This window comes from Pteropus medius, unplaced genomic scaffold, assembly GCF_902729225.1.
Source record: "Pteropus medius unplaced genomic scaffold, Ma_sr-lr_union100, whole genome shotgun sequence".
Classification (NCBI taxonomy): Eukaryota; Metazoa; Chordata; class Mammalia; order Chiroptera; family Pteropodidae; genus Pteropus; species Pteropus medius.
Window position 1 is genome coordinate 336960 of NW_024348531.1, and position 8484 is coordinate 345443.

Below are 8484 nucleotides of genomic sequence, written 5' to 3' on the forward strand. Positions count from 1 at the left end.
ACTACTCATAGTTAGATTTCTTTCAGTCACCACATATTTGACCCCTTTTACCCCATCTACTTCCCCGCCCCACCCTCTGGTAACCACTAGTCTATTGTCCTTTTCCATGAGTCTCTGTACTTCTTGTTTTATAATCCATTCAGGCTCTCTATGCCTTTTGACTGGAAAAGTTAATAAATTTATATTTAAAGTATTCATTTATAGATGAGGACTTGCTAATTCTGTCTAACTGTTTTGTAGTTCCTTTGTTTGTTTCTTTCTCTTTTGCTATCTTTCTTTGTGAGTTGATAAGTTTTCTTATTTGTATGCTTTTTAAATATTTATCTTTCTCTTTTGTATATCTGCTTAGGTTTTTCATTTGTGGTTTCCATGAGGCTTACACAAAACTTCTTCCAGATATAACAGTCTATTTTATGCTGATAACAACTTAACTTTAATTGCATACAAAAACTCTACCCTTTTACCTACTCGATTATTTATATTTTTGATGTGATAATTTACCTCTTTTTAGATTGTAGATTTGTCTATGGCCATACTAATTTGAACAAGCCCAATCCTATCTGATCTCAGAAGCTAAGCAGGGTTAAGCCTGGTTAGTACTTGAATGGGAAACCACCTAGGAAGATCAGGTGCTGTAGACAAAAAAAAAATGTGGATCCATTAACAAATTACTGTAGTTATAGTTATTTTAATATTTTTGCCCTTTAAACCTTTATACTAGATTTAAGTGATTAATGTACTACCACATTACAGTATTAGAATATTCTGAATTTGACTATCTACTTAACTTTATCAGTGTTTTATATTCTCATATGTCTTCCTGTTACTAATTAGCATTCTTTCATTTTAGCTTAAAAACTTTCAGTATTTCTTGTAAGGCAGGTCTAGTGGTGATGAACTCCCTTAATTTTTGTTTGTTTGAAAAAGTCTTTATTTATCCTTCATTCCTGAAAGACAACTTTGCTGAGTGTTCTTGGCTGGCAGGTATTTTTTCTGCCAGCACTTTGAATATATCATTCCTCTTTCTTGGCCTACAAGGTTTCTGTTGAGAAATTTGCTGGTAACCTTATGAGTATTTTCTTATATGTGAGAAATTTTTTTTCACTTGCAGCTTTTAAAAAATCATGAACCTGGATATCTAAATCTTTCCCAGGTGTGGGAAGTTTTCAGTCATTATTTCTTTAAATAAGCTTCCTGCTCCTTTCTCCAGTCTTCTCCTGGAACTCCAATAATGCATAAATATTTCTTTAATGAAATCCCGTAATTCATGTAAATTTTCTTCACTTTCTTGTTCATTTTTTCTTTTTGCTCCTCTAATTCATTGATTTCAAATGACCTGTCTTCTAGTTTACTAAATATTTCTTATTCTTGGTTGAGTCTGTTGTTGAAGCTCTCTTTTGAATTTTTCTGTTGAGTCATTGTAGTCCTCAACTCTAGGATTTCTTCTTGTTTATTTTAATGATTTTTCTTTCCCTATTGACTTCATTTTTTCTATTTTTTTTTAGTTTTTTTTTTGTTGTTACTAGATTTCTTTAAGATTATTCTGAATTATTTGTTAGACAGTTTATAGATCTCTATTTCTTTATGTTCAGTCATTAATTTCCTTTAGTGGCATCTTTTTCTTGATTATTTATTATCCTTGTGGCCTAGAATTTGTATCTGAAAATTTGAGGTTGTAAGCACCTCTTTTATTTTGTACAGATTGGTACAGAAAGACAAAGTTCTTCACCAGTAAGCCTGTCCAGAGATTCTGGGTGGGCCACATGGTGATGCTCATGGGTGGCTTGTTGATGGAATTCTTGCACAGCCTGATACTGGGGTGACCTAAAAGCCTGCAACATTGGTAGTCAGCCTGGTGTTGGGCCCCATTGAGCCCCTGGGTTCACAGGTGCCCCTCTGGAACCTAGGTTTGTGAGCATTAATTGGTAGCCTGGGGCCATAGGAGCCCCTCAGGGCGAAGAAAATGAGCCAGTGCTCTCCTCCCTCCACTCACTACTGTTTAAAAACAAAATTTAACTGAGCAAATTTGAAGACCTAATTGGCTTTATGGTGAAGCAGGCAGCATCTCGTCTATCAAGCAGAGAGATGATCTGAGGGGTTATATAAGATAGAAGGCATACAAAGAAGGGTGGGACAGAAAGTCATCAGCAAGAGAAAAATAAAAGTTCATTGGAGGAAAGTAATAGTTCAGATGACAATGGCTTCTCATTTGCTGGGCTGCAGTGTTTTAATTAGCTGGGCTTGTAGCTGGGCAAGAGGAAAATCTTCTTCCTGCCTGAGTAGTAAAGTAGTAGCACTTCTTGTTTGGGAGTGCCAGGTGCATTTTTTCCTGTTAGAATCTGCAATTGATGTCTTCCTGTTTGGGGTAATTCACATAGATGGTATGACCCGAAAGCTCCCTCCACAGGCCTTCCTAACTCCAATTTTAGTTGAGGATTGCTTTATTAATGTTCACATTGCCCTCCAGCCACACTGGCCAAGCTTGCTCTAACGTCAGGACCTCTTGACATGCCATCTTCCTGCTACCGCTTTGCCCCTCATGTCATAACTCAGCCCAGCTAGTGCCAGTTCTAAACATTTTAGTTAGTGTTTTTCAAACTTCACTCATTTGTGAAATTTCTTACTGATTTTGGCAGTATCAGCATACTGTCTTTACTATTATTTTGTAGTATTTTATTTAAACCTGCTCCATTTTTATTTAAACAAATGTACTCCTAAAAGGAAACCAGAGTGTGCTGCAGGAGGGAGCTGGGTGTGACTCTAAAAGAACAATACAAGAGATCCTTGTGGTGGAAATGTTCTGTAGCTTGACCATCAGTGTCAATCTCCCAGTTGTTATATTGTACTATATAGTTTTGCAACATGTTATCAGTGGGAGAAACTTCATAAAGGGTGCTCTGGATCTCTGTATTATTTTATACAACTGCATGTGAATCTACTATTATCAACTTAAAATTAAAAATAAAAAATATTTATAATTAAAGTGAATGGCAACAATAGTACAAGAGATATAAGGGGATAAATGAAATTAATGTGTTCTAAGATCTTCACACTGTCTAGTGATTGGGAAAAATACAAATTTAAATTATATTTTAATAAAATAGGGTTATATATTGTAATCTTTATGGTTACTACAAAAAGAATAGTCGACAGAGGTATTGTATAACTAAGAAGCTAATAGAGTGAAAGAATGGAAAACTGAAGTCCAAAATAAAGCAAGGAAGCAGAAAAAACTGAAACAGGTGAGACAATTTAAAAAATAGTAAATGGGAGATTTAAATCCAAATATATCAGTAATTATATCAATTATAAATAGACTAAATATCCTAATTAAAAGATAAAGATTGCCAGACCGGATTAAAAAAATTCAACAATATGTTGCTTACAAGAAATAACCCCTTGATTAAAAGGTTAAGAAGTAAAAAGGATACAAAAATATATCTTTCAAACTATTCAAAAATAATCCAATACCAGGCCAAAAAAAAAAAACATTAATAGATAAAATTAAAAATAATGAGGGCTATCTCATAATATGATTTAATTTTACTGTTTTAAATTTGTAATCACCTTATAATAGAACTGAAAATATATAAAACCAAAACTGACAAATTGAAAAGAAAAAGAGATAAGTCACAATCATAGTAGAAGTTTTTGACACATCTCTTTTGGTAATTGATAGAATAAGCATAAACATATCTGTAAGTATATAAAAGAAGGGAAAATATGAGTAAAATACAGTAATCTCTCTTTATCTGTGGGATATGTTCCAAGACCTTCAGTGGATGCCCAAAACCACTGATAGTACCAAACCCTTTATATACTATGCTTTTACCTATACATGCTTACCTATAATAAAGTTTAATTTCTAAATTAGGCACAGTCTGAGATTCACAACAAAAATTAATAATAAAATAGAACAATTAAAACAATATACTATAATAAGAGTTATGTGAATGCAGGCTTTCTCTCTCAAAATATTTTGTTGTACTGTACTCACATTTCTTCTTCTCGTGATGATGTACAGATAATACAACGCCGACTTGATGAGATAAAGTGAGGTACTCAAAATGGTATGCGATTTAAAATCTATGAAGTGTTTATTTCTATAATTTCTTATTTAATATTTTTAGGCTGCAGTTGACCATGAGTAACTGAAACCACAGAAAGTAAAACTGCGAATAAAGGGGATTCTTATAGTATTACTTGCAAGAGCAATGAGACATAGTCTATCTTTATTTCAGTGAATCACTTGACAACACTTTTCATGATAACTTTATGATAAGAAAATATATTTCATAGTTGAATTAAACAACACAAGGAGTTTGTTGGAATTCTCCAGTGCCAAATATTATGTTCTTGGTTCAGTCCCTATTCTATTTAAGTCATATATATAACTAATACCAGTGATAATTGAATCAGAGTCAAAATTCTTTTAATGTTTTGGAACAATGGTTACATGGTTTGAAACTGTGAGATGAAAACTTAATTAGTATAAAGGCAAAGTCTTCACATTGCATTTTTGGAGTCAAAATATTTTAGCATTTAAAAAAATCGAGAAATAACGTACATATACAAGAAAGTGCCCAACTCAAATGGCTTTTTCTTTAAGTGTACATTCACATCATGAACTGTTGCCAGCACCTTCCAGTCAGCACCCTTCCCCACAGATGTAATCAATATTTTGTCTTCTATTATCATTGATAATTGTTGCCTGTTCTTGAATATTATATAAATGGAATCATATGTATATGTACATACATCATTTACCTACATATCTGTCATCTCCTTGTACATTTACCTGCAATTTATCTTTCCATTTATCATTTATCTATGTATGTATCTATCATCTGTTACTTATCTCTATCTATTTATCATCTATCTATCAGCTATCTTTCTATTTACGGTCTATTTATCTATCTATATCTATCCTCTGTCTATCTATCTGAATGAAACTAGGCCATACTCTTAAGTAGTGCCCCTCATTCAGCCTCCACTCAGCCCCAGAGCCACACCTGCTCTAGGATTCAGAAGAGGAGACCTCATTCTTGACTTAGGACTCAAGACAGACCTGCTTTCACCCCATCCTGCAGTGACAGACTGTATGAGCTTGGCCAGCCCTCCTGCTGGGCACGAGTCTTCAGAAAATTGCACTGCCAGTCCCAGGGCAAAGTGAGCACCAATATCACATGGTAGGCAATCAGACTGAACAATCACCAGCAGATGGGTTGTTTCTGCAACAACCCCCCTCCCATGTGCCCGAAACTCGAGTGCCCCTTCCCCACCCCTGCATGTCTCGTTGGCCATGGGGAGCTGGTGGTTGTGTCTGAGTAATTTAGTCCTCTGTTTAAGGAAAGGAAGCAATAATAGCAGCCGTAATTGTCCAAATTACTGCTGCCCCTTCAAGCTTGACATCTGCCTGATGATGGCGGATGGAAACCTGACCTGGGCAGTGTGCAGAGTGGCTGAGGAGCCAGCCTCGCAGTACTGGCTCTGCCAGGTGGAAGGAGCGCCTAGCTTGGACCTCTCGGCTGCTCCAAGAGGGGAGAGCCCACCTCATCTCAAGGGATTGGAGACTTGCCCCACAACCACATTGTCAGTCAACAAATGCCTACTGAGTGCCTGCTGCATGCAGGGATCCAGCTCACAGGCTGCAGAGGCAGCCCTTGTGGAAGGACCTGGAGGAGCAGCTAGTGCAGCTGTGAGCCCAAGGGGGCACACAGCTCTCTTTCCTGCAAGTTGATGCCTCCTTGCCTGTGGAGTTTCCTTTCTAAGAATGGGATGGGGTGGTGGTGAGAGATGGGGCCCAAGGTCAAAGGACACTGTGGGATGCTGTGTGGGCAGCTGGAGTGAGAGGGGGCCCAGAGTTGAGTGCTCTGCGGGGCCTGTGAGGAGGTCTTCCAGGAACAGGTGGACAGGAGAGTGAGCAGAGGCTGGCCGAAATAGGGTCCAGCAGAGGGAGAGGAGTGGGGAGGTGGCGAAGGGCAGATGGATGAGGATGGTGAGGCTGGAGAGGACAGAGCAGAGAGGAGGGGTCTGATCATGAAAAGTAAGCCAATCAAGAAGTTTTGTTTTTGTCTGTTTTCAGCAAGATCTTGCTTGACACAATTCAGCAAGAATTGTAGAAAGCCTGTCTGGCCACTCTTTACAAGGTGGTGGGCAGGAAGGCTAAGGCCTGAACTGAGGGTGGGGACCATGGGCAGGCACTTGAACTCCAAGGCTATTCCACTCTTGCCACTCTCTCCACTTGAGCCTTCCAAATTTTCCACCATGACAGTGGGATCTCTAGTCCTCCACTTGTTCAGCCAGACCACTGGCATTTTAAAGAAGCCAACCTTGGGACAAGGGTCTTATTTGGCCTTTATTTGGGGGCTAATTCCATTAAGCACCAGTGGAGTGGGGAAGTGCAACTGGGAGGGGGTGGTGACCACGAGGCATATGGTATCCCTGTCAATCACCATGCACAGCTATGCCTCAGTCCTTGGGACTCAGATGCCATTGTGGACTGTGCTTCCCTCACCCTCTCTCAGGTAATGGTGGCATTCCCTTGCCTGCCCTTCCTGCCTACACAGGCAGGGTACCCACAAGCCCAAGAACAGAGGCTGCTTTGGGGATGCCTGGGGGAGTTAAGTCGGGTTGTCTGTCATTTGGTATATTTTAAAATTTGAACCAGTAAGATGTCATTAAAATTTTAAAATAAACAAGACAGCCCTCTTCACCTCTTGTTTAGATTTCTCCCAAAGGTCAGAGATGCTTGTTGAACTGCCATCCAAGAGATGCTTGTTGAACTGGCATCCAAGTGAGAGAGAGCTGGTATATGTGGCATTCAGGTCAGAGACACTTGGTGACCTGGCCTCCAAGTGAGAGATACCTGATGACTTAAGGGACACAGGACATGCACACATCTGTGATGTCTGCCCCACCCCCTCAGAAGTACCTGGTTTTGAGATTTCATGGGTCTATAACCTTTAAAAAGTTATCAAGCAAGGACCCTCTGCCATTTGTTATTACATAAGTCTCAGCATTTAGGGCCATCCTTTTAAAGGACAGGGTAAGGACAGGATAATGGCTTTGGGGCCTGCCAGGGGGAACCGACTCCCAAGGCTTAAGGGTAAAGGAGGAGCTAGTCTCAGAGTCAGAATAGGAATGCCTCCAGACCACAGGTCCCTTGACATCCCGGGGAAGATTACCCTCCACTCCTCAGCTCCATCCCGTCAGGGGACCCCACTGCCCACCCCCCTTCCTCCAGCTCCCTCTTGTGTTTGGAAAAACGTAGACTCACTAAAAAGACAGAGCTGGGTTTCCTAGGGTCCTTTGGGGCGAGGAGAGAAGAAAGCATGAGAGTCTAGGAGATTGGGAGGTGAGGATGGCCTGCCCAGCCCTGCTGGTGCCTGGAGCCCAGTGCTCCCACGAGGATGGCAAGGTGGGGAAGACCATGGGCTTCTCAGGGGTCAACAGAGGATCAGAGCCCACTGACCCGCCCCCCACCACTGCACCAAAAGGGCTTGAGTGCCCCTGCAGCTGGGGATCCCAGTGCTGACGCTGCACCAGGGGCTGAAGCTCAGCATCAGACTTGGATTGGTACCAAAAAAATAAAGAACAAACTGTTTCTTCCTCTCCTGAGTGGCTCATAACCAATCTCTCTCCATCTGCTTTTCTAGAAAACTGAGCTCCACATGGATCCCTGACTGGCACTGGAAGGGTAGATCCGTGCTACTGATCAAATATCTTCACTTGTTGCCTTTTCCAGAGGGCTTCATTAGTCATCTGTTTAGCAGGTACTTCATGTCTGCTGGCCAAGGGGCAGGCGCAGAGTGGCAAAGAATTCTATACCTGGAGACAGATATGTACAGGTGCAAATCCAAAATCCTGTTCCTTTGCTATTTTGAGCAGATCTGTTCATTCTTATGCCTCAGTTTATCTCCCCAGAAAAATAGGAATATTGATACTAGTGTTGCAGGGCTGCTGTGAAGGCAAGATGGGTCTGCTGGCCTCACATGTGCATTGGGCTCTCCCAGTAGGACCTCCAGCAGCACCAGGCCCAGGAGCCTCCCTCTGTGGGTGCACTCACCACCACCACCCCGCCCCTGCTGCCTATTGCATGTTACCTGGCCCTTATGTCTGGGGACTAGTGGGCTAGGGGATGCCTGGTGTTGCAGGGTCACAGGCTGATGGACTGGGGGCATTCCAAGACACCAAGATGGGGGGCAGGCTGAGTACACCTGGAGGCTTGGGGTGCTTGCTAGAGAGAGGGCACTAGGTCTGTGAGTCTGAATGTTGTGCCTCCTGGTCTTGGACACCCAGGTTGCCTAGGGCTTAGTGGGCGAGTCCCTGCCCTGAACACTTGGGTGGTCTGGGCCTTTGTGGGTAGGTCCCCTGCTGGCTCTGTTTCCCACCCCCATGGTATGCCCTCAGGTGGCCCAGAGCCTGGTGTTCTCCCATATGAGGTGGACGCTCTGTCCTGGCTGCACTGCAGACCTAGGGGAG

At 41.5% G+C, this 8484-nt stretch overlaps 1 pseudogene; it reads left to right on the top strand.

Annotated features, from left to right (window-relative positions):
- Positions 1–522: 522 nt before the first annotated feature.
- On the top strand, positions 523–641 carry LOC120616459 (uncharacterized; annotated as a pseudogene).
- Positions 642–8484: the final 7843 nt, after the last annotated feature.